Source organism: Pleurodeles waltl, chromosome 10 (genome assembly GCF_031143425.1).
Source record: "Pleurodeles waltl isolate 20211129_DDA chromosome 10, aPleWal1.hap1.20221129, whole genome shotgun sequence".
NCBI classification, from domain to species: Eukaryota; Metazoa; Chordata; class Amphibia; order Caudata; family Salamandridae; genus Pleurodeles; species Pleurodeles waltl.
The window spans coordinates 564985881-565013335 of record NC_090449.1 but is presented as its reverse complement, the minus strand read 5'-3'; positions in this window follow the sequence as shown (position 1 = coordinate 565013335).

Below are 27455 nucleotides of genomic sequence, written 5' to 3'. Positions count from 1 at the left end.
TTTTATTGCATTTTTTTATTTTGCACCTCTTTGCCTCACAATATGTTTCTTTCTTCTCGTCATACAAACATCAGGAATGATTGATTTTTTTTATTTGATCTTTTATTTTTATTTTATTATTCTATGTTTTTACTTTTTATTTTCATTTTTGTGTCTGCATTTTTATTGTTTTTTTCATAATTTTAAGTTCTTCGTTTTAATTGTACTTTTTTTACTTTTTGTTTTAGATTGTTAAATTTTTTTAAAGTTGTAGTTTACCTTTTTATATTTTTGATATATGTATATTTTTTTTGCATTTTGCCATAATCCATCCATCCATTCATCCACCATGGGTGCAAAGTCACGCTACTGTTTCAGTTTCTTTAGATATAGTTCCAATTCCTCCTGGACATCCTGGCTGCACTGCAGACACATTAACAGCATCTTCAAATTTTAATTTTCTATTTGCCCTGGACCACCTTACTGCCATAGTTTTTTTACGGAATATTCAATTTTCCCATGCCCTTCCTTGACTATCGTAGGTGTCTCCTTTAAAATAGGTGTAGCTAAAGCAATGGGATATATCTCTATGTTGTGTTGCCTGATTTGTAATGAATGTTTATGGCATGGTGGTGGTGATGGTGTAGTTTGACTAACAACATTAATATTGCATTTGTCTGTACTATTTCAACCGGCAACAATGCCACGTTTCACTAACTACATGTTTTTTTCTTGCTTGGTTGAACGAGAGAAGAAGAGACATCACCCGCAGTGCAGCTAAAGAAAAGGCCTGTAGATTGAGTTTCAGTCCTCCAATTCCTTATGCTTGTGCACCTTAGTGCCACTGCCAACAGGGAGCTTTAAAATGGCCCCAAAGAAAGTTGCTCCCAAGAAAGTGGTCAGTGAGAAGAAGTAGCTTTCTGCCAGTGGCATGCCGATTGCAACCTTTTTCGTGGGACATGTGCCTGCCAAACCAGCCTTCAGGGAGGAACCCAGGAGCAGCACTTCTACACCAACAGCACCACCCCAACCTAACCTCAAAACTATGCCTGTCAGTGAGACAGCCACTGCAATCATGACAACTCTGATGAACAGTGATGCTGAATTTGATTTCTCCCTTTCACAAAGTAGTACACATTGTCTCAGGAAATGGAGAAAAGTGAACAGCAGCCACAGCCAGCAATAGTTGATCTTCCTGAAGTTGGAGCAGAACAGGAGGTCAAGCTTCCTGCCGAGCAAGAACTTCCTCTTTTAGAATCATTGGCTCCCAGACCTCCAGAAAGGAAAAGGAAAGGTATTACTCCTCCATCTTCTCCAAGCACCACTTCTGTTGACGATGATAGGAACATGGAGTGGACCCTGGCAGATTCCGGGAGCCAGGAGAGACAAGGAAAAAGAAAAGTTACAGAAAGCCTTAGCATTATGGAAGGGAATGATGAGGCGGATGATGACAACGAGCCAGTCACTGTGGAAGCTGGCACAGAGGAGTTCAACATTGCTATGCAACCTGCTCCGAGGGAAGTGGCACAGGTAGTATCACCAGCTCCCATATTTGTAAGGCCCCAGCTGAGACCTACACCAACCCCTACCTCAGTAGAACTATGCACTGCAGAGAGGCAATCAACACACCCACCAACCTCCAATTCTTCTTCGGGCATTGGCAGTGGTCCAGTAAGAAAGTACGTCTCCCCAGTTTGGGATTTTATTATGATTAGCAAACAGGAGGAGAACAATGCAATATGCTCCATTTGCCACATGAGTGTTCGTCGAGGTTCACATTATGGTACTGAAGGCCAGATGACCCATATGAAAAAACATCCCGTAATTTGGTGAGAGAAGCACTTTAAAAAATTGCTGAACATGGATGTGGTGGTGAAGGTGAGGAGAGCAGGGAAACATCAGCTACAACTAGTCAAATCACCGAGAAAGGTGAGGAAGAGAGTGACATCCTCATGCAAAGCAGCCCTGTCCCGAGCAGTACACCAGAATCACTCATCTCAGGGACCTCACAATGGCACAAGAAGACTCAGAGTTAGATGGAGACCCCACAGCATATAGTGACTACCCATGATCGCATTGAGTCTAACACCCCCACGCCTCAAAAGTCGCTTGTTGGAAGGTGGGTCATTAGTTGTGTGGCCTGCACAAGTAATGAGTCCGCACACGACCACCACTGGGAACCAAACACCCCATTGTAGCGCTTGACTCTCATAGGGTAGCATTGCAGAGCAGTCCAAGGCTTACTCAAGGGAGGTGGTGTGGGCTAGTAATCCCCATTCACAAGCACACAAGCATGACTCTCAATAAATGAATGTCCAGTCTGTGCTTTTTCTTTTGATAAAGTAAAAGTACATTTATTATTCACACATGCACTACTCAATACTATGCAACAATCTACAAATATATACAAAGTGATAGAATCACTCTGGGCAAACATTATGTAATCTCTCAGGTCTCCTCAAGGGAGAATATAATCCAACAATCCACATGGCAAAACAATCTCAGTGCCCCCCTTGCGACATTTGAACATTTTGACAGTATTCAACAGTACAATGCAATGATGACACTTACATTTGTGATTAAATACTTCCATCTTGCCAAGAGATGGCTGTCAGTATCATTATTCAAATTAGCATAATCAGGGAACATATGAAACCAAATCTAACATTATAACCATCAGGATTACTTTTGGATTACTCCTACTTGACCATAAAATAACAGTAGAATACATGGGGTCATAAAAGCCTACACTTATGGTAGGCACCCTTGCACAAACAAGAACAAAAGTTCACTGAAGCTTGTGCTTCAAATATCCATCCAACCCTTGAGGGGTTATCTCTCATATGTCCCACCCTACCTAGGGTGGGGACACCAACCGATGTTGGGGGGAGGCTGCGCTGCTCCTGCAGCTCCCCCTGTCTCCTGGTACTCTTTTGGTGGTGGCCCCATCTCCCTGGGACCACCACAGGCGTTTTGGGAGCTCAAATAGCAGCCCCCTGCCCCGCAAAGCATGCTGGGGTGGCTGCATAATTGATGAGCGGCTCTCCCGCTGCGCTGGGGAGAGCCGCTGTGCCTTTTCCTGAGGACTTTTCCCCTGGGGGTGCCGGTCCCACCCGGACAACCCCGCACCACAGAGAGGATCCCTCATTGGAGGGCGGCCCAGGGAGCCCACCTCTGGCCGCCCCCACCGGCTCCCCGCATGGCCAGCACCTCCGGGTGCTGCCGCGGGAGCCGGCCTGCTGCCTTGGAGTCTTCCTTCTCCAGCGGGCAGACACAGAGATCCTCGCAGCCGGACGGGCCAACCGAGGGGGAGTGCAGCGGCACTCCCCCTTCCTCCTTGCCTCTTCGGGGCCCCGGGATTGGGTCCGGGGCCCCTCCTCCTCACGAAAGGGAGTGCGACGGCACTTCCCGAGGTCGTCGTCTTCTCGGGGCCCCGGGATGGGGTCCGGGGCCCCTCCTCTCTTTGGTGGGTAGTGCGACGGCGCTCCCCCAGGCCCTCTTCTGCTCGGGCCCCGGGATGGGGTCTGGAGCCCCCCCTGCTGGCCACTTTCACGGGGAGCATGACGGCGCTCCCCGACTTCCGCTTCGGCTGGGGGGTGCGCCGCCTCTTCACGGGCCCCGGGATGGGGTCCGGGGCCCCATTTGGCCATCTTCACGGGGAGCGTGACGGCGCTCCCCGACTTCCCTTCTGCTGGGGGGTGCACGACGGTGCCCCCCCCATTCCTCACTCCTTCACGGGGAGCACAACGGCGCTCCCCGGCTTGTCTTCGCCACCAGGGGGCCCGGGATGGGGTCCGGGGTCCTTTCCCACAGAGGCAGGGGGGAGCGCGACAGCGCCCCCCCAGCTGATGTCCAACACTGGACCAGGCTTCACATGGCCCTGGGATGGGGTCCGGGGCCCCTTCCTCTTCATAGAGGGGGAGTGCAACAACACTCCCCTTTGCTCCTCTTCCTCCTGGGAAGCCCCCAGGCCCTGGCCCACCCTGGGGGCACAGTCTCAAGCAGCTGCAGAGCTCCACGCGCTTCGTAGCTGCTTTCCCAAAGGTCAAAGGTCACCATCCTTTGTCCTGTGATATCTTGGGCCCCCAAGGGCCGCTTTTCATCATTCTTGTGTCGTTCCGCTCCTGGTGACAAGCCCTTGCCACCAGGAGCACTCTCCTTAGGCCTCCTGGCCGGGAAGGGTCCCAGATCATCAGGGAGCCAGTCCCACTGACTCTCTGTGCCAATCTTTCCTCTGGGTTCCCTCTTTTCCTTCTGGGCTGCGCGCTCTCCTTGCGCTAGCCCAGTCCTTCCCCCAACTAGTCCTCTGGGGGGGTAGGGGTCCAGCTTGCCTGGCCCTGGCATTCGCCTCGCTGGCCTGGAATCCTTCAGGGGCAGAGTCCCTGCCCCAAGGGCAGTCAGGAGGTTCTTCCTTCCAGTTGTCCATGATGACCGTCTGCAGTCCCAGTGTCCAGCAGTGAAGCACAGCCAAGAGAGAGAGCTCTCCCCTGTGCAGGACCTTTTAAGTGGGGAAGGAAGTGTCCAGCAGGTCTGCACCTCTGGCCTATCCAGATGTGCCACATCACTTCCTTGCCCCGTCCCCTCCTTCTTGCACAGTCTTCTGGGATAGCTCAAGATGGCATCCTCCAGGAGTTAGTTGCCACATGTGCTCTGAAAGTCTCAGCCCCTCCTCCCTGACATTCCTCGCAGGGCTTCTCCAGCCTGCTCCTGGCACGGAATGACAGCTGGCTGATTGATGCAGGGCCCTACTCCAGCAACTGGACAGAGCAGTAATTGGCCCTAATCCTGAGCTGAGGCAGAGAAAGATGACATCCCTGGATGACCCATAAGTTGTACAACTATGCTCTTGTAACCTACTGCATCATTCTTTTCTTACAGGTTACAGGGTACTTTGGTGTGACTCTGGTCTCGGTGGACCCCAGAGAACTGGAGTTGCACCCTAGGCCCTCCTTTCCCATTGACATTCAATGGAGTATCCCCCCAATGCAAATAGCTGTAGCACCCCGACATTGGAATTGAACTGGGTGTCCCTACAGTGAAAAGACAGTAAGCACACTGACTCTCCCTCACATGTATACACCCCTCTCATGAGACCTACTCCAGGTCACCACCCACTCTGCATAGTTCCTCCTGCACCAGGACTACCTAAGCGCAGTTCTTGGGCTGCGCACACTAGGAATCCTTCTCCCACAGCTCTCACATGGGTGCACATCCATGCACACACATGATCACATGTAAACTGCCCGGGGCCTCCTGCCCTTGCTGCGACACAGCAGCCTTTCCTTAGCACGGCGGCACCAGTGGTAAACATGCACAGTCCATTTTACCATGTGTTTATTGTGTGGGAGTCACGTCATAGGAGGCTTCCTCACAGTAAACAGTCAAAAACCAGGTGGTCAAAAATTGAAAAATCAGGGCAGGCCTGATGGTCAGAACCGTCCTCTAAAATAAAGGCTACTATTACAGGCATGTTTAGGCAGGAGGGGCCCTACGACTGCAACTACCCAATGGCATGTTTGTACAATGGGAAGCTGGCAAAAATATTAGTGCTGGAACTCCTCTATTTTTGTTTTGTGTATAGAGTTCGATTTTTTGAATTTGTGGCAGTCATCTGCCCACAATTGAAGGTTCCAAGTCGGACCTATTTTTCCAGAATTGCTGGTCCAGCCCTGCATCACGATGTGCTGCAATTGGTTGGGCAAGCTTTGTGGCAAAGTGTTGTACACAGTATCCACCTGATGACAGACATGTGGACCAGTTGTCAGGTGACTAATTACATGAACATCACTACATACTGGATTTATTTTGGAGGGTAAAGTAAAAGCCATCTACAGGGCGTGGCCCTGAAGAAAGATTTAAGAGCATTCAATGGCATACAAAAGTAGCCATGTTCGCCATGGAGAAATCACATGCAGCTGTAAACATCTTGGACAAATTTAACAGCAAGGTGTTTGAATGGCTGCGGCTCAGAGCTCTCCCAATTAGATTTGTTGCCACGGACAATGGCAGTAACATAGTCAAGGCCATGGCAGATGGGGCTATTTCAGGGTCCTGTGTTTGGCACACTGCATCAACCTGGTTGTTGAAGACTTTCTCAAAAAAGAAGACATAGGCCCTCATTAAGACATTGGCAGTAAGTGCTGCCTACTGCAGTGGCGATGGCCGCAAAAAGACCATCGCCGCGGCTAACATCCATCTGCCAAATTATGACCACAGCCGCATTTCTGCCACAAGAAGGGTGGAAATCCGGCTGTGGACATACTGGTGGACGGTGTTGAGGTGGCGCTGCTACCACCAACAGAACCACACCAGTATTCCACCGCCAGCCGTATTGTGACAAATAATACGGCCCGGCGGTGTTCTACAGCAGCGCCCCATCCCATCCCCTGCCGGAAGACCCCCTGGATGCAGGTAAATTGGGTTTCCGACAGGGGAGGGAGGTGCTGTGTGTGTGGGTGTGCACAAATGTGTGAGTGTGTGTGTGTGAATGCGAATGTGTGTGTAGTGGTGTTTGCGTGTGTGTTTGCATGTGTGAGAATGCGTGTATGAATGGAAATGTGAAAGTGTGTCTGCGTGTCAGTGTGAATGTGTATACGAATGTGTGCAAGAATGAATGGATGCATGCATGTATGAATGTGTGTATGCCTGTGTAAGTGAGTGTGCGTATACGTGGTGCATGTCTGCCACTGTGTGTGAATGGCGAGTAGGGTACTGGCGGCGGGAAGCGTGGATGGAATTTCCTGTCACTGGTAGGGCCTACCGCCATGGTTTTCTTGGCTTTACGAACGCCATGGCGGTAGGTAGGGTCAAAATGTTGCCGGCAATACATTACTGGCTGCCGGGCTGGAGATTGTTATCTCTGGCCTGGTGGCTGCTACCGCCATGGTGGTCGGAGTAGTATGTAGGCGGGTTGGCTGTAGCCAACTCACCAATGTCATAATGTGGCGGTATGCACAGCCACATTATCACCGACCACGAGGTCATAATGACCCCCATAATCAGCAACATACTGACCACCTTCAGATGAATCTGCAATCATTTCAGCTATTCTTTCAAAGCATGGAAGCAGTTGCAGATTATTCAGCATGCAAATAGAGCAGCAGTTAAAGCCCTGACACAGGAGGTGCCAACCCATTGGAACTTATATGTTGCAACTTCTATTTGAGCAGTATTTGAGACAGATCAATGACTATGGCATTCAAAGAGGAGAGGATAAAATTGGGAAAGCTATCCCTGACACAGATGCTGCTCCCTTTTGAGGGTTCCATCAGAGTCAGAAAAACACCAGCAAAAAGTGAAAATCAGATGCAAAAATTTAGGGGACCTCGGCAATCAGCCCTGTTTTCTCAGAAGGATGAACTCTACTTCCTGGACTGAGTATAGTAGTGCCACTAGAGACATTTTTTATGATTTCTTCTTTCTTTCCTTGCAAAAAAAAGGCTATTGGAACATTATGTTTGTGTCGGATTTCTGCTGCCTCACGGTTGTATAGTCACATATATGGCCAAATTGGAGTTAGACCTGTGTGCAGTGAAGAAGCCTCCACAGTCCCTTGAGCACATTGGAGACAATGCCTGTCTCCCTCACATGCCATTACCTATACTTTTTTTGCATCCTCTACCAGGGCTGCCCCAGAAGATCATTGAATAAAAGACTGCTGGTGGCAATGTCAAATGTTTAATTTCCCCCCATTTTATTTAGTTAATTTTCTTTTGCCCAGTACTCCCCCTGGTAGGGAAGCCTACCAGGTGGGAGAGGAGTTGCTGGGCTCCGGTTTGGGTTGGTTAGCCCTTCCTATTTTCTCAGTGTTGTCATGCCATGGCTAGGCCCCCTTATAGGCGGCCTATTTAGAGATGCAAGCTGTTCATATGCTGCACACGTGCACACAGCAGGTGCATTGCTGGCATGCTGAAGGCACTCAAAAAGCTAGCCTGTCTGCACCCATCCATACCCAGACAGCGGCAGGGGCCAGGACCCCTGGTTCTGCCTTACCAACTCTCAGGTATTGCTCCACTCTTTGGAGTTAGCCACTATGCTTCCCCACACCTGCTGTATGACGTTAGATCTCTCTGATGGACCTTCAGCGTGTGAGGTCTCTGGTTATGCGCCACCAATTGAGTCTGCCCCCACTTAAAGGGTGAGAGAGATATCTCACAGGGTCCTTTGAGGGGTTGTTTTTTCCTTAGTTAACACAAATTTGAAATGTCTGATTTTATTTTGGATCAGGTGCCTAGCACGATCTTTGTAACAGAAACATGTCTCTCAGATAACTCAGATAACTCAGAAGCAGATATCCTTTTTTGCCATTCCACCACTTTGCAATACTGAAATTGTATAGGTGAGCCTAACGTGGTGGGGGCATTGCCATTATTTTCAAGCAATCTTTCTGCTGTACTCTCACTGTGCTATCCATAGCGAGTTGTGAAACAGCCCTCTTTTATCTAGCCTACTCTAGAATCTTTCTCCTTTCAGGGATTCTTATTTATTGTCCAACTGGCTCTGCCTCCAGTTTTATCACAGCATTGACTGAGGTTTTCCTCTTTTCACTCTGCATTACGCCAGCTTCACAGTTGTGAGAAATCTGACTCTCTGTTTTAAAGATACTGAGCGTCCTTTAGTAGGTGTGTTATTCACGGAGTTGGAAGCCCTGAAGTTACTGCAATTAGTTCCCTTTCCCATGTATAGGTTTGGTCACACTTTTGATCCCATTTGTTCTAATGTAAGCAACATACTTATGGATCCTCCCTTACCTCTCTTATGGTCTGGCCACTCTGTGCTAGCTTTTTGGATCCATATAGACAATCTGCCTTCTAAAGCTATTTCTGACTTGAGATTTAGATTTAGGAAATGGGCTAAAATCACGTCCGAGAATTCCACTCAAGCTTTGACCACTAGTCGGCCCAAATTTGATACTGTATTGCTACGGCTAGCACACAGGTAGAAGATTGTCCATCAGGGGCTCTGGACCTCACACCGCCAGTGGTCGATAGAACAGTACACAGAACTAAGTCAACTGCTGACTGTTTCAAAGAAGAATTAACTTTGCTTAAAAAGCAATGTAAGTGCTATGAGTGTGTGGCAGAAGGACTTTTATTAGGCTAGCACGGCTAACTATTGCTCTGCGCTAAAGTCCTACCATCACCTCATTCTACAAGTGAGGGGCGATTTTTACACTAGTAAAACCAAAGGGGCCCATAACTCATCATGTGAAATCTTGGTGGTTGTGAAATCTTTGTCCTCTTTAGATCATGTCACAGCGCACAGTGTGCCCTCATAGAAAAGCTGCAATGCTCTTGCAACTTTTTTCAGCACAAAGTATCATCGATCTAATGTTCTTTCCTGGAGAATGCAAGGAACACTCAGGCCCAGATTTAAGAGGGCTTAGTGCCTCCTTCCACCACATTAGCATAATTGTTTATGATGCTAATGTGGCCCAACGAAGCCAAACTTGCCACGCCATATTTACAAAGTGGTGCAATGCATGCATTGAGCCACTTTGTAACCCCTAATGTATGCAAAGGGGCACTGCAAAAATGTCACAGTGGAATCTAAGAGATTCCTCTGCATCATTGTTGGTCACTATGTTTAAAGCCAGCACAGAGCAGGTGTTAAAAGGGGCATACTATAGTTTTCAATGGGCATAGTACATCAATAGCGTCAAAAATGTTGACGCTGTTGCCCCTACCCGGCGTCATGGTGCGCCGTGGTGGCGGTAGGGGGCGCTAAGGGATGCAAGAAAAGTGGCATTGCATTGCATTGGATGCTGCACCACTTTTCTTAAATTCGTCCCTCAGTGTCTAGAAGTCTGGCTTGAGCCATCACAAGATTCATCTCAGCTGCTTCAGTTTCAGCCTTGCAATTTTAACTAACTACAGTCTCTGAGGCTGTCTATAAAATCAAGCTCTCCTTTGGATGAGGTCTCTTCTGCTAGCCTTCACTTGGGAGCTGAGGAGATTTACTCAGTGCTGAGAAATCTTATTGCTAACTCTTTTGCTTCCACCAGATCCCCCACCTGTTGGATGCATACCTGAAAAAGCCTTGTTTGGATCCTCTCAAACCTGAGAATTATAGACCTATCTCACTGCTACCTTTTTCTGCAGAAAAACATGTTAACCAACAGCTCTCAATATTTATTGAGTCAAGGCATTTGCTTTATAACACACAATCTGGCTTTTGCCCCCTTTACAGCACAGAATCTGCCTTGTTGTTGGCCTCTGATTCGCTGTGCCAGATTCTAGATGGAGGTGTCATGGCAGCATTATTGATGATGGATCTGAGCATGACCTCTGACACCGTGTCCCACAACCTTCTTTTAGAGTGGTAGTGGAGCTACAGGATTAGCTATAAGGCCCTCTGATAGCTTGCATCTTTTCTTTAGGGCTGCAATTTTGAGGTCCTGCAGAAACCTTTTCAATGTACGGTTCTGTCACTGCAACAGGTGGTGCCTCAGAGTTCATCCATGCTATTCATTCTCTACATGCGCCCCTGGTGGATATTATCGAGTGCCATGGGTTTGAAATCATATTGTATGCTGATGATATTCAGACATTGTCGCAGAACTCGGCCACAACTGTTGTCTGGTATTACTCAAAATTCTTTTCAAACTTCAAACCTTGATTAAAAAAGCTAATTTTACTCCATTTCTGTGATGGGAAGTTCTGGAATATGCAGGTATCGACAAATATCCTTCCACCGAGCATTCCTCCAAGTCTTCTCATAAAAATGTTACCTCATTTGTGTGGGTAGGCTTAGTGCCCTTAACTGGAAATGTCCCAAAATGAAATGTGGACACATCACAATTTTCCATTGAAAACTTCCCCTTTTTTTGCAATGCGCCTAGCTGTAGATTTAAGGCCCTGGCTCAGCCAGCACCAAGGGAAACCTAGGACACCTCTATATTTATTTTTTTAAACTACATACCGAGAGGAATCCAGGATGGGTGACTTGAATTGCTTTCACAGAGTCTGGTAACTCAGAATCCTTTACAAACTTCAAACTTTGATTAAAATACACATTTCCTCATTTCTGTGATAGAAAGTTCTGAAGACTTTCTGGAACCACAACCTTCCATTCACCCAGCATTCCCCCAAGTCTACTGATAAAAGTGATACCTCACTTGTGTGGGTAGGCTTAGTGCCTGCTACAAGAAACTGCCCAAAATGCAGCATCGACATATTACTTTTTTCTCCTGAAAACTGAACCTTTTTTGGCAATGTGCATAGCTGTGGATTTTGGGCCCAGGATCCGCCCGCTCCAGAAAAACCTATAAAACCTATACATTTTTTAAAAACTAGACACAGGGGAATCCAAGATGGGGTGACGTGCTTGGCTCTTACTAGGTTCTAAAACCTAGATACCTTTGCAAACCTCAAACTTTGATTTAAAAAAATACACATTTTCCTCACATTTCTGTGATGAAGCGTTCTAGAATCTGTAAGGAGCAACAAACTTCCTTCCACCCAGAATCCCAGTGTTTTGCTAAAAATTAGGGGTGGGCGGTACACTCTGCTCTGCCGGTGGAATTAGTGGAGATTGACCAACTCCACTTGGAACGCAGAGTTTGCCGTTGCAGCGGCACCCACCCAGTGAGTATACGCCGACTCCGAGCCACAAGCAAGAGATGGTTCTTCGTACACGGAAGCAGGGCTGATACAGATTGCGTTCCTCTGTGTCACTTCCCATTTGCCCAAGTGTTGGTGGTGGCTTCCTGGACCCGGATGCTTGGCTGGTGTCAGGAGTGTTGCACAAGCCGGACGCACACAAGAACCCCAGCCCAGACCGCACTTGCCCCTGCAGGTGTGATGACTGCTGTCAGGTGTATTGGAGCTCAGGTCGGGCCCCAGAAGGTGGCGGCAGAGAGGGGCAAGCAACCCTCGAGGTGCTACCTACCACCCAGCAATCAAGTCTCACTCTCAACGTCATCCTAAACGTCAACAGCCGTGGCAGTATCAAAGACATTGATGACAGCTCGGCAGCCTTGCTGCAGCAGCCCACAGCCCTGAGTGGTGAATTGCTCTTACTATGGGCACCTGTAGTTCGTATAGTATAGTGGCTCATTGATTATATATATTGTGTCTTACGCTGCATTGTCAAGGTCGAGCAGAAATTAAGTTCATAGGTGTTTTAGAACAGCCCATGCCAGCATTCACTTGACAGGTACATGGCAGATAATGTTTTGGGAGAGACGGGAAACACACAGAATTTGTTTTTGAGCACTGTTCACTGGGTTTAAGATATTGGATTTGTGGCATGCATGTATAGCGCACTATTGACCGTGGCCTTGATTGAGTATGTTCACTTTAATAGCTTGTGTTGTTTTTGCCAGGTCTTCTGTAAGCTTCATGATAGAGGTGTATTTGACAAGCTCTGCCTCAATTTAATATAAATATTACACTGCCTCTCAGTGTCCATTTGACTAGAGCTACTAAGGCAGAATTATGGCTATTTCAGAAGCTGTGTCCAATTTCCACTTAAAGTACTTGTTAATCGTTTCAGGAGGAAAGTTGCATCAATTGTAAATAAGTAAAATGGCTATTCTTAACTATCAAAAATGTCAAAATCAACTTTACCAAACAGCATAGTATCTCACAAAGTAGGAGATTTTCAAGCCTGAAAAAAATACTGATAAAAGGGATTTTTATTTAGGATAAAGTCCATTGTTAGGGGACCTGTGGACCCATTTTATGGTTAAACACCATGGAATAGGTCCACAGGTGCCCTCCTCAAACCCCAGGAACTCCCTCAGGCACCCCAGAGGGACACTGGATAATGGGGGACCCCATCCCAGGTAAGTAGGGTAAGTATAGGTAAGTGTTTTTTTAAAAATTAAAGTGCCATCGGGACCCCAACTTGGGCCCCCATGCATGGCACAGGGTGCAATGGCCATGCCTAGAGGACACTGGTCCCCTGTGCTGGCCATTGGGGTGGTGGGCATGACTCCTGTCTTTTCTAAAACAGGAGTCATGTGGTATGGATGGTTTTGCATCAGAAAATGACTCTAGACTGGTTAGAGGCATTTTATTTGCTTCGAACCAGCCTAACGTGCAAACCCCCGTTCTCCCATACCACCACCCTCACCCAGCTAATGTCATTTTTTTTACGCTAGCCCACCCTTTCCACCGGCTTACACCATTCTATAAATATGGCACCCGGCTGGTGCTCAGGAGTGGCGCAAGCCGGTGCCAAACTTTTTGGGTGCAAAACTGCATTAGTGCAGTTTTGCATCAAAAAGCATAAATATGCCCCTATGTTTTCACATCAGAGCCCGCAGCAAGAGTCTATAATTAAATGACCTGTGGTTAATGAGGATCAGCGGAACTCCGAGGAATGCCACTGAGTTTTTATATAACTCAGTGGAATTCCACGGAGTTCAACTCCGTGAACTTTGCCCACCACTAAAACAAATAGTACCTCACTTGGGAGGGTAGTCTTAGTGCCCGCAACAGGAAACAGCCAAAAATGCCTCACAGACACATCACATTTTTCCACTGAAAACTGACCCCTAGTTTGCAGTGTGCCCTTCTGTGGATTTTGTGCCCTAGCTCAGCCAGAAATCCGGTATGGGGTGATTTGCATGGCTCGTATTCGGTTGTATTACTCTTTTGCAAACCTCAACCTTTGACTAAAAAGTAGGGGTGTGTGGGGAGCTAATGGAGTTTTTGGAACCCTGCACTCCGCTTGGAGCGTGAAGTTATTCAAAATTTCTCCTAGCCCTACCAGCTGAGCGGAGTGGAGCTCACCCGGTGCTCTCTGCAGCCCAGTTGTGGGCTGCACAGCGCAAGCGCAGACAGTCTGCACTTGCACTGTGCAGCCCATAACTGGGCTGCAGCGTACACCGGAGCAGAGGCCTGAGGGTAGGCAGACACTGAAGACTCGTCGCTGATGGATGAAAAGGAGAGGAGAATCACCTGGGGGACCCAGGTAAGACCTTGTCTCTTTCTTTTGTTGTTGTTTTTTTGTCCACACTGGTGCAAACAAGGACTGAAATGGCAGCTTTCTCTGCCTACGGCCCTAGCGGCCCTAGCCTCAATTCAGGCCAGGACGGTAGGTATTGAAAGCTGCCATTTCAGGCCTCCTGTGGACAGGCCTGTTCCTTGTGCACTACACATGGGGCAGGCTGGTGCACAACAGGCCTGGCAGATTTTGCTGCCTAAGGCCCTGGCCTGAATTCACACAGGACAGGCCGGTGCACAAGAGGCCTGAAACTGCAGCTTTCACTGCCTATGGCACTCTTAAATGTGCCTGATCTCCGAAGCCCTGGCTGACCAAGCCCAACCCTGCTTAGCGTTTCCGAGATTAGGCACATTCAGGAGGACCCTGCAGGTCACGGAACTTAGCCTCCACGGAATTCCACAGAGTGAACTCCACCCAGGCCTACTAAAAACAAATTTTCCTTCTATTTCTGTGATGGAATTTTTGGTAATCTATGGGGGGGGCAAAAACTTCCATTCACCAAGCATTTCCCTTTCTTCTGATAAAAATAGTACATCTCTTGTGTGGCAAGGCTTAGTACCAGCAACAGAAAAATGGTTCAAAATACAACATGGACACGTCTTTCCACTAGAAAGTTACCCTTTTTTACAATGTGCCTAGCTCTGGATTTTGGATTGTGGTTTTTGGATTATGGACCTTGGCTCAGCCACAACCTAGGGAAACCTCACAACCCAATATATTTTTAAAAGCTAGACACATGAGGGAATCCAGGATGGGTTGTCTTGCATGGCTCTCTCTAGGTTCGTTACCCAGAATCCTCAAACTTTAACTTAAAAAAACATTGTCCTCACATGTCTGTGATGGAAAGTTCTGGAGACTGCAGGGAGCTACAAACATCTGTCCACCCAGCATTCCCCTAAGTCTTCTTATAAAAGTGGTATCTCACTTACATGGGTAGGCTTAGTTTCTGCAGCAGGAAACGGCCCAAACTGCAATGTGGACACATCACATTTTTCATCTGAAAACTGACCCTTTTTGTAATGTGCCTAGCAGCCGATATTGGGCCCTAGCTCAGCTAGCACCTAGGGAAAGCTAGAAAACCTATATATTTTTGAAAACTAGACACCTTGCGGAATTCAGGATGGGGTTACTGCAAACCTCAAAGGTTCCCTAAAAACACATTTTCCTTGCAGTTCTGTGATAGAGAGCTCGGGAATCTGTGGAGAGTCACAAACTTCCTTTCACCCAGCAAGAACAAATCAAACCAGTGTCAATGAGGGTCACTGTTTGAGGACTCCCACTGATGTTAGTTTGATCCGTTTCTATTGAGAGCACTAGGCCTAGCCGCACAAGGGGGGACATTATTTTATTGGGACAAGTGGGAAAGCGCTGGGTGCATGGATTTTGTGGTTTCCTTCTGATTCTTAAAGAGTATGGCACAGAAATGCAAAGAACGAATGTAATTTTAGTCACAATATGAGGTTTGCATGGCATTGTGGGTAAGAACCCTTGATGGGCTGCAGAAGAAGCACACCACCCTGTACTCCCCTGGATGTCTAGCTTACGAAAATATCTATAGTTGGTACATTTTGTCTAGAGAAAACGTACACCCTGGAAGAGAAAGACAGAAAAGATAAATATTACTGCACAACCTTCTATTCCTCAAGTACATACACATACTGATAGAATAAAAAGGCACACATCCAATAAGTGTCCATATTCAAGTCCATCTTTAATCTTCGGTTATCCAACCGTATAATCCATCCATTCCTTTGCCAGTTGCCGTCAACACGTGTTTCGTCAGGGGTGTACCCTGTGACTTTGTCAGGGCTGCAAATACATAAATGCAAGTTGCCTTTCCATATAAAAAAAAACATAGTAATCTTGTTGATACAAATCCATATCACCTCTTGTGCACGGAGCGGGATATTAGTGTACTCAGCAGTGACTACTGTCTAGTAAAGCGAAAAGGAAAAGTGAGAAATGGTATAAATTGTTGTGCACCCATAAACACATTGCACGCCTAACAATAGACTGTCTTCCTATCAATTAGTGGTGTTTGTATTGATTAAAAAAACTTTATCCATAAGAAACTCTTGTGTACATGCATGTAAAGGTGTAAACCCATCGATTGCCTAATAACAGTATAGTGTCAAACTTTAATTGCGCCCGCTACGGGCCCACGTCCAATACCTGCAGTCTCCTTGATATAAGTCCTTGAGATCAGAATCTCATAACATCATTCGCTGTATCTTGCTAAATGTTTCCTCTAATGCCCCTTGTTATAAAATCTTCTCTGATACAATCAATGAAGGAGCTCCATATTATTTGTAATTAAATGTTGCATTTAACCATAGTTTCAGTTTCTGTAAGTAAAATCATAGCGTCCACATTTAGAATTGCAAGTGTGTCAAATCATCAAGCCAAAATGCTTATGTCTTCTCACAAATTAGTTCCCCAAAATCTACCATGTTCCTTGCACTGATATCAGTTTGTTGGGCTGAAAAAAATTATTTGATATTTAAAATATAAAGCATGTCAGCTGTAAAACTACGATCTGCCACTCATCAAATAGTATGTTCGAAACAGTATCATGAGTGTGTATGAACATATCTGCCGTTAGGCACAAGGATTGCTGTGGTTTAAGGACTTCCCTCATGCTATCAGCAGGTGTTTGCACCGGAGTGCCGTATTTATCAAAGCGTGCCTCTATCCATAGTGCCCCAACCCACTGCAGTTATTAGTTCCCTAAATACATACAAGCGACACGATCAAATCCTTCTGAGTTTGTCTCCTACCTGATTCTGGTGTCCATTAACTTCAGTGAGTACGCTTCCTATATTATCTTCTTGTCCGTCATCTATCTCCCTGCTATTTGTAGTCAGCTTTCATGGAAGTAGAAATGGGACTATGATGGTGCTTGGGAATAACCACTTTCCTATCAGTGCATTATTAATGCTATCATACTGTGTTGTTGGACCCAGTGACACATTACTGTGAAAATGAGGGGAGGTGTCTCGAATAGAAATGTTTATGTACATGCATGTACATTGGTGAATTGAGAGTGTTATGTCACGTACTTTACATTTCATATTGTTATCCATTTTTTCATATCGTGCCTCATTTTTATGAAATATTATTGAATATTGTTTATACATAACATACTCTGTATGACATCCATATTGCATTAGTAAATCTTTTAAATGTAGAGAGCGCTGATTAAAAAATGTTTGGTGTATATTGAGATCCAGGGGCCAGATGTAACAAAAAAGGCATTTGCGATTCGGAAATAGCGATTTTTAAGAAATTGCTATTCCTGATTTGCAAAATGCAATGTATCATATTTGCAATTCGGTAATAGCGATTTCTTAAAAATCGCAAATGCTATTACTGAATCGCAAATTGCAATACAGACCCCATTTGCACCTATGGGCCTGTAGGCCCTTATTTGCGAATTGTTTGCATTTCCCAAATTGCGAATTCCTAACTGGAATTCGCAATTTAGGAAATGCAAAACCCCAGGGTGCTGGGGGCCTAAGGCCCCCTCTGCTACACCCCAAAAAAATATTTCAGGACATGTAAGGCACACAAATGCCAAAGGGACATGTGTGTGTTACATGTCAATTTAAAAAATGCATTTTTAATGCATTTTTTAAAATTTGTACATGGTTACCACCAAGTTCAACTTGGTGGTAATAGCGATTCCCTAATGCCCAATTCGCATTAAGGAATTGCTTGTTACATGTGGTTTAGAAATCACAAATAAGGATTCCTTATTTGCGATTTCTTATTTAGAGAATAGCAATTTGCGATTCTCTAAACAGGTTCGCAAATTTAAGGAATCGCTATTTTATCGATTCCTTAAATTTCGTTGTGAATGCCTTCCATAAATACTGAAAGGCATTTTTGCATTCGCAAACGGGCATTCCCACCGTTTGCGAATGCAAAAAGGCTTGATACATCTGGACCCAGATGTGTAAATAAGTATTATTCTATCCCAAATTCTTCTCTCCCTCCAATTATGGGTCTAGAGAATTGTGTCTCAAACAATAATTACACATGAATATACATGTACATATAAGGGTCTGAAGTATTGTGTTACATAATTAGTGGCTTTTTTTCGGCATAACACGCCTCCATTCATTTAGATAGTCAAACCCTTCTTAGTGCGATCCATATATACCATATAGGATATGTCATTATTAGATTCTTTACATGTAGAGATGGCTCCTCCAAATTTATGCGAACATTAGAATGTAAGCCCATTTTTATGTCCCAAGAAAATACTCCAATTCTAGGTCCGTGTTGAGACCTTGTTCCACTGCCCGTAGTTTCATAATCCACAATGATTCTCTTCGCCTCAAGTGAAGTTCTCTATTCCCTCCCCTAGGGTCCATGCATATATTTTCAATACCAAAGAATTTCAGGTTATGATTAGCATTACGTGTTTCGCATGTGTTTAAATGCTGCACAATAGGATACCTTTCATCCCCTTGATTGATTGCCCTCATATGCTCCCCAATTCTAGCCCTCAATGGACAAATTGTGCTTCCCACATATATGCGTTCACATTTACATAGTATGATGTATATCACAATGTGGTCCCACAGGTAATATTGGATTGTATTGTAAAACAGTTACCCTCATAATCCATGAAATCCTTCTTACCATGCCAGGCCCATTTACATACCCCACACTGGCCACATGTAAAAAAGCCCCTACTCCGTTCCGTCAGCCAATTGTCTTTTTTTTCTTCCCTTTCATTCTGCTTCGGATAGCTGGTATATAAGAGACTTGCTAGGGATCTACCTCTTCGATATGTTATTTCTGGTCTGTCTGTTATGCATTCTGCCAAAGTATCATCCTGTCTTCAAATGTTCCAATGTCGTCTCATTATTCTCCTTAAAGTATTCGAGGACTCTGTGTAATATGTAATCAATCTGATCCTATTTTGGTATGGATTCTTTGATCCGGGTTCATAGGGTAGTAAGTTTTCCTCCCTAGTCACTTTTCTAACCTTTTGTTTCGCTCCCTTGATCACCCGGGTATGATAGTCTCTTTGTATATAGCGTTATTCCATATCCAGTAAGTATATCTTGAAATCTTCATTTCTGCTGCAATTTCTCATTGGTCTCACATGCATGGTGGACAATTGGTGTGGTCATGCACTCCCCAGCAGATATGCTGGCCGCCTCATCTGCTGTGATGGTGGCATCTTCATCTCCCTGCACACTAGGGTCATCGGTGATGTGTGGTGTATCAAAATAAATATTCCTCAACAGTTGGACTACTATACTACATTGCCCATAATGCATTGTCCTGTAGGTTGCAATATAGGCATGGAACAAATTTGGATGATGCATACTGTTCTGTACTGTGGTTGTGTGCATGGTGCATTGAATGGTAAAAATAAGTGAAATTTGCTACTTACTTTTGGAAGTTCCCCATGCTGAACTGTCCAGGTCCCCAATTCCTACGACAGCCTCCGGCTTCAGTGTGCTCTCTATTGCTGTAGAAGGTGGTACTGTGGGTGGTCGTCCACCTCTTCCATGCGCCTCCGTCATCCGCTCTGCCACCCTTTCTTTGGTTCTGGACCTTTTGCGGACCTCATCAATGGTGCGATAGCTGACTCCAATCGCATTGACCTTGCTCTGAATGTCCAGCCAAATCTTCTTCTTCTGTGTGTCAGGGACACTCATTGCTGCCTTGCCAAACAGAACCTCATGAAGGACCTCCAGCTTCTTATCAGAGAACTGTTTGTTTCCCTTCCTCCCTGCAGTGGTTGTCTCCTTGGTCTGAGTTGACATGGCTGCAGTTGCTACTCGCAGCTGGGTGTGCCTCTGCTGTCTGTGCTGGGTAGACTCCTCCCAGTTCCATGGGGGCTACTTCCTGGTTCTGATGTCATCACACAGCACCAGGAAGTGTGTTTCTTTTTTTTCTTGCACCCGTTCACTACGGGCCACACCCATGTGCAATTTGCAAAATCGCAATTTGAGATTTTGCAAATTGCAATGCGACTCCTCACCGAATCGCAAAATGGAATTGCGATTTGTACTTACACCCCGTTTTATGAATCGGAAACAGGGATTCGCATTGAGTCGCTATTACTGACTCGCAATTCTTCAGCTTCATACATGTAGCCCTTAGTGTTTAAGAATATTATATAGTGGGACTCTCGCCTCCTCAATTGCAATTCCCTGTCATCCCTCGTTTCATGGGACATATTCTGTCAATAATGAAAATATTAGTTTGGACACATCCCTATTGTGTTCCTGATGAAAATGTCTCGCAACTGGGTAATGTGCATACACCTGAGTTATCGCTCTCATATGTTCCAGTATGCGCTTCCTGGTGGCATGTATACTACTGCCAATATACCACATTTTACATGGGTATTCCAAGACATGTGTCATGAAATCACTTGAGCATGTGAGGTGTGTCGTGATACTTATCATTGTGTCAGTAAGAGGTGTCCTGGCATTTGCTCCTCCCACCATCCCATAAACAGGCAGGCACAACTCAGAGCAAAATAAGTTCCCATTGCTGTGCCTTGCTTCTGGTGGAAAAGCTTATCATCAAACATGCAAAAATCGTTTTTAAACCAATGTTCAATCATCCGAGGAATCATTCCCATGTGAAATATTGATGAAAGTGGACGGGCTCTAAAAAAATGTTTTAAAACCATAATGCCCTCCTCATGCCTGATGTTGGTATACAGACTTGTCACATCAAGTGTCATCAATAAAAAGTCAACTTCCCACATAATGCCTTCAATCCTATTCAGTAAATCCCTGATGTCCTGCACATAGGAGCGGATGTTTTGTACAAAGGATCTAAAAAAATAATCCACTTAACGTGATGTGTTTTCTAACAAGGATTTGATTGATTAGACTATAGGTCTCCCAGGTGTCTTTTTGGGGGCTTTATACATTTTGGGTAAAAGGTAAAGTATAGGATCCTGAGATATTCACAATAGAGAAATTTATATTCATCCCACTCTAACAGGCCCCTATCTTTCCATTCCCCCAACTTGTCATAGTACACACTATTAGATTTCTGTACTTCACTGTATTGATTTGGTTTGTAGCAATCTCTATCATTCAATTGATTATAATCCTCCTCCATTTACACCTCTCTCAAGAGAATTACCACATTGCCACCTTACACATATATATGTATATATAGATATATAGATATTCATTCACTGAAAAAAAACAATGGTTATTCTGACGTTATAGTTAGGAAATAGAATTTAAAAACGCATAGAAATTCATTTAAAAAAACAAAGGTTACAGGGACCTCATAGATAGTTAGGGACACATTTTAAACATACAAAACCATAGAAATTCACCAGTTATAGTTAGAGTTAGCTGAAGTAACTATAACCCTTGCCCTAAGGCAACTATAACTCGTACCTTCGCCATGCACAGTTTTTTTGACAAAAATGTTACTGCAAGTATTACTTTGATGTTTTCAAAGATGTCATGAGTGCCATTTGTGGGGTATTTCGCAGTGCATGGCGAGGGTGTGACTCGAACTCTCAACGCTCAGTGTGCCATCTTAGGACTTGGCTTCTGCCAAGTCCCAGAAAAAAAGATAAAAAAAAAGTAAAGATGCCAGGGTAGGGACACCCTGAACCCTTAGCTCTTGTGCTTTGGTCCCAGAGGGACCTAGCCAGGGCGAAAAGCACTTAAAAAAAAATGTTTGCCACAAATTCATGACGACTTTGCCAATTTACGGCCAAAATTTAAAAAAAACCAAGCACATGCTCCCTGGCTTGTTTTAAAAAAAGCCACCGGGTGGGCCAGGTCCCTGGGTCTTATAAAAAATAAGTGAGAGAGAGCACGGGCCCACTTCTACAGCTTGTTTATGCCCCTGGGACCACCACCTCCCGGAAGATAAAATGATATATTATATATTATGCGGGCTCACACACCCCCCACCCACAGGGACTACCACCTCCCTGGGGCACAAATGTTTAATTATAGTAGGGGGGTCTTGCAGACCCCCCCAGGACCAAGGGACTGCCACTTCCCTGGGGCTGACAATCCATTATATGAGCAGGGCATGCGACCCCCCTGTAGCCCGGGGACCACTACATCCCTGGGGCAATTGGAACAAAATAAGGGGGGCATGCAGCCCCTGGGGCTGAATTGAAATAATAAAGAGGGTATGTTGCAGACCCCGGGCCTCTGGGACCACCACCTCCCCTGGGCTAAATACAAACAGTGGAGGGGGCTGTGCTGCCCACCTCATGGAGACATGCATACTTCTGAACACCGCCACCCCCAAATACAGTCTCCTGCTATGTCCTGGGGTGCCCACACAATCTGTGTGTGGCTGTGATGAGTGGGTTCTTTCTAGACCTCTCCTGGTGAGAGCCGAATCCATAGTCCTCCCTTTAATTGCTATGAGTATACAAATGTGCAATTTACCTGGAAGCTTCGTCTGTTTGGTCCTGCCCCATCCACCTTAGTAGTATCCAAAGGTCTTCCTGCCTTTTGCAAGGATGAAGGAAAGCTTAACAGGTGCCCGCCCAGCATGTTACCCGCTGATTTTGGTGAGGAGTCTTGATGCCTAGGAATATGATGACATTTCCACCAACAAACAAGCACTTTCTTCATATAGTGAAGAGGAAGGACCCTTGTTAGGTGGAGACTTTGGGCTAGATGTATCATTATCCCGCTTTGCATTCCCTAAATAGCAATTTTTTAAAAATCGCTATTTAAGAAATGCAAAATGGGATGTATGAAAATTGAGATTTGGTGATAGCGATTTCTTAAAAGTCACAATCGCTATTACTGAATCGCAATTAGGGAATGGGACTCCCATAGGTGTGAATGGTTTTGCATTTCAGAATTTGCAAATTCCTGTTAGGAATTTGCAAATTAGGTAATGCAAATCTCAGGTTGCTGGGAGCCTGAGACCCCCCTTTGATGCACCTCCAAAAAATATCAGTGGACATGTGAAGCGCACACATGCCATAGGGGCATGAGTGCGCTACATGTCATTTATAAAAATGCATTTTTAATGCATTTTTAAAATTTCAGATGGTTACCACCAAATTAGATTTGATGGTAATTGCATTTCCTAAATGCCCAATTTGCATTTAGGAAAATCATGATACATGTGCTTTGGAAATCTCAAATAGGAATTCCCTATTTGTGATTTTCTATTTAGAGAATCGCAATTTGCGATTCCCTAAACGGAGTCGCAGTTTCAGGGAATCGCTATTTTAGCGATTCCTTAAAATTGCACTGCAAATACCTTTCATAAATCTTGAAAGTCATTTTTGCATTCGCAAACGGTCAAATTTTGCGAATCGCACCATTTGCGAATGCAAAAAGCTTTGATACATCTAGCCCTTACTTCTTTGTAGTCTTGCTATCTTCTCCATAGGAGGATTCATGTTATCACACATTTCTGGGTAAACGTGCACCAGGAACATTTGTATTGCCAAAAGACACACAAGGTCACTGTTGACATTTCCTTGTGCTCCATTACGCAACTGTAGAATAGAATACGTACTGGACATTTACCCAAGGAGTTACAAATAACTCCACCTGGATAGGTAGTTTTTGCAAAACTGTTGACTCTTTTTGGATGAAAGAGTAGGTGAGGTTCCTTTGTGGCTGAGTCACTCACACAGCTACGAACACACCCACACAGACACTCACACACCCACTCACAGACGCACTCAGACACTCACTCAGGTACTCATGCACCCACTCACTGACCCACTCAGAGACTCGTACTCAAACACAGACCCACTCAGACACTCATGCTCACACTCATAGACCCACTTAGACACTCATGGACCCAGACCCATTCAGACATTCACCCACCCAATCAGACTCTCTCAGACATTCATGCACCCACTCACAGACCCACTCAGGCTCACGGACCAAGTCACTGACCCACTCAGAGACTCATTCACTCCCTCACAGACCCACTCAGAAACTCAGGCACTCACTCACAGATGCACTCAGTGATTCATGTACCCACTCACAGACCTACTCAGACACTCATGTACTCACTCACAGACCCACGTAGATACTCACACACCCACTCATGACCCACTTAGAGACTCATACACGCACTCACAGACCCACTCAAAGACTCACACACCCACTCACAGACCCATTCAGAGACTCATGCACTCACTCATAGACCAACTCAGAGACTCGTGCACCCTCTCACAGACCCACTCACTCATGCACCCACTCACAAACCCACTTAAACACTCATGCTGTCACCCACAAGCTACTCAGACTTGCTCACACCGACTCACAGACCCAGTCAGACTCTCACATACCCACTCACAGACCAACACAGACACTCACACACCCACTCACAGAGACACTCACACCAAATCTCATACCCAGACAGACACTCTCACACCCACTGTCACACCCACTTAGACCCTCTCACACCCACTCTTGCACCCAGGTAGAGACTCATGTACTCAAATACAGACCCACTCAGACACTCACACACACACTCATAGACCCATTTAGACACCCATGTACCCACTCACAGACCCACTCAGACATTCACCCACCCACTCACAGACCCTCTCAAACATTCATGAACCCACTCAGGATCACAGACCCACTCACTGACGCACTCAGAGACTCATGCACTCACTCACAGATGCACTCAGTGATCCATGTACCCACTCACAGAGCTACTCACTTATGTATCAACTCGCAGACCCACTTAGAGACTCATGCACCCAGTCACAGACCCACTCAAAGACTAACACACCCACTCATGCACCCACTCAGAGACTCATGCACTCACTCATAGACCTACTCAAAGACTCATGCACCCTCTCAAAGACCCACTCAGACACTCACACACCCACTCACAAACTCATTTAGACAGTCATGCACTCACTCTTGAGCTACTCAAGCATGCTTGCACCGACTCACAAGCCCACTCAGACTCTCACCCCCCCCAAACCCACTCAGAGACTCATGCACCCAATCACAGACCTACACAGACACCCACACACCCACTCACAGAGACTCTCATACCCAGAGACTCCCTTTCACACCTACCCTCACACCCAGACAGACACTCTCACACCCACTGTCACACCCACATAGATACCCACTCTTCCACCCAGGCAGACACTTTCACACCCACTCACACACACAAAGACACCCCCTCACGCCTATTGTTACACCCCAAATCACAGGTCCCTGCAGCCAAAACCCTCTGTGGTGCACGGTTATGTGGCTATGGGGGATTGGCTTCAGGGCCTGGCCTCAGGCCAGGCCTTGCGGGCAACCTCCGCTGTTCATGGCCAAAGGCCATGTACAGCGGTTGAAGGATAAACATATAGTAAGAAAAATAACTTTACATAAAAAAAAACAAAGAAATTCACAGAAAAAAAAAAGGTTACAGGGACATTATAGTTAGGAAATAGAATTGTAAAAAAAACATAGAAATTCACGGAAAAAAACAAAGGTTACAGGGAGATTATAGATAGGTTCTGAATTTACTTGCACAAAACCTTGGAAATTCAGAAGTTATAGTTAGAATTATTTCAAGTAACTATAACTCGTGGCTTAATGTAACTATATTTTATGCCATGCACTGCTAATTACCTAAGGTGACCAGATGTCCCAGATTTGCAGGAAAGTCCTCGTTTTTGAAGGAGTGTCCCAGTGTCCCGCAAACACCATTACCTCATCAGATCTGCCAAGAATACCTCCTTCAAAGACCGCCTTGACAACAATGCACACAACAGCAAGGAGCTCTTCAACATCGTGAAGGAACTCTCCAACCACAGCTCCAGCACAAACGACATCCCACCATCCCAAGACCTGTGCAACTCCCTTGCCACCTTCTTCCACCACAAGATCACAGACATCAATGACAGCTTCAACAGCCAGACCACCCCGACAACCACTGACTCCTCAGACTCTCCTCCCGCCCTCAACTATGACCCCCTGCTCGTCTGGGCCAACGTGAACGACGATGACACAATCAAAACCATGAGCACTATCCACTCTGGATCTCCGCCAGACCCATGTCCGCGCCACATCTTTAACAAAGCAAGTGCCACCATCGCACCCACCTCCGCAAAGTCATCAACATCTCCTTCGAGACCGCGACCTACCCCGAGAGCTGGAAGCATGCTGAGATCAATCCCCTACTCAAGAAACCCATGGCGGACATGAGAGACCGCAAGAATTTCCGTCCCATCTCCCTGCTCCCATTCCCGGCCAAGGTCATCGAGAAGATCGTCAACAGACAACTGACCCACTACCTCGAAGAAAACAACATCCTGGACCCATCCCAGTCAGGGTTCCACAGCAATCACAGTACCAAAACTGTCCTAATCGCCATGACCGATTACATCAGGGCCATGCTCGACTATGGTGAAACTGCGGCCCTCATCCTCCTGGACCTCTCTGCCGCCTTGGGCATTGTCTGCCACCACACCCTACGCACACGCCTCCACAACGCAGGGATCCGGGACAAAGCTCTGGAGTGGACCACCTCCTTCCTCTCTGGCAGAACCCAGAGCGTCCGCCTCCCCCCTTTCCGATCCAAAGCCTCCAAGATCATCTGCGGCGTCTCCCAGGGATCATCCCTCAGCCCTACGCTGTTCAACGTCTACATGGCCCCGCTCGCCCACGTCACCCGGCTACACAACCTCTACATCATCTCCTACGCCGACAACACCCAACTGATCCTCTCCCTCACCAAGGACCCCCTCACCATCAAATCCAACCTCCACGGGGGAATGAAGGCCGTCACCGAATGGATGAAGAACAGCAAACTGAGTTGAACACAGATGAGACGAGGTCCTCATCCTCGGCGCCAACCCCTCAGCCTGGGATGACTCATGGTGGCCGACCGCTCTCGGAGCAGCCCCGACACCCACCGACCATGCACGCAACCTGGGCGTCATCCTCGACTCAACACTCACCATGACCAAGCAAGTCAGCGCCATCTGCTCATCCTGCTTCAACACCCTCCGCATGCTCCACAAGATCTACAGATGGATCCCAACAGATACAAGAACAGTCACCCAGGCCCTCGTCAGCAGCAAACTTGACTACGGAAACACCCTCTATGCAGGAGCCCTGGCCAAACTCCTCAAACTACTGCAACGCATACAGAACACCTCCGTGCGCCTGATCCTCGGTGCCCCCACCACAGCCATATCACTCCCCATCTGAGAGACCTACACTGGCTCCCCGTCAACAAAAAGATAGCCTTCAAGCGTCTCACTCATGTACACAAGGCGCTTCACAACACCGGTCCAGCCTACCTCAACAGACGACTCACCTTCTACACCCCACCCCGCCAACTCCGCTCAACCAACCTCGCTCTCGCCACCGTCCCCTGCATCTAAAGAACGACCACCGGAGGCAGATCCTTCTCCCACTCACTGACAAGACCTGGAACACTCTTCCTTTGCCCCTACGACAGACCGAGGACCTGCTGACCTTCAGGAAACACCTCAAAACCTGGCTGCTCGAACAGTAGCAGCACCCCCCCCCCCCCAGCACCATGAGATCCTT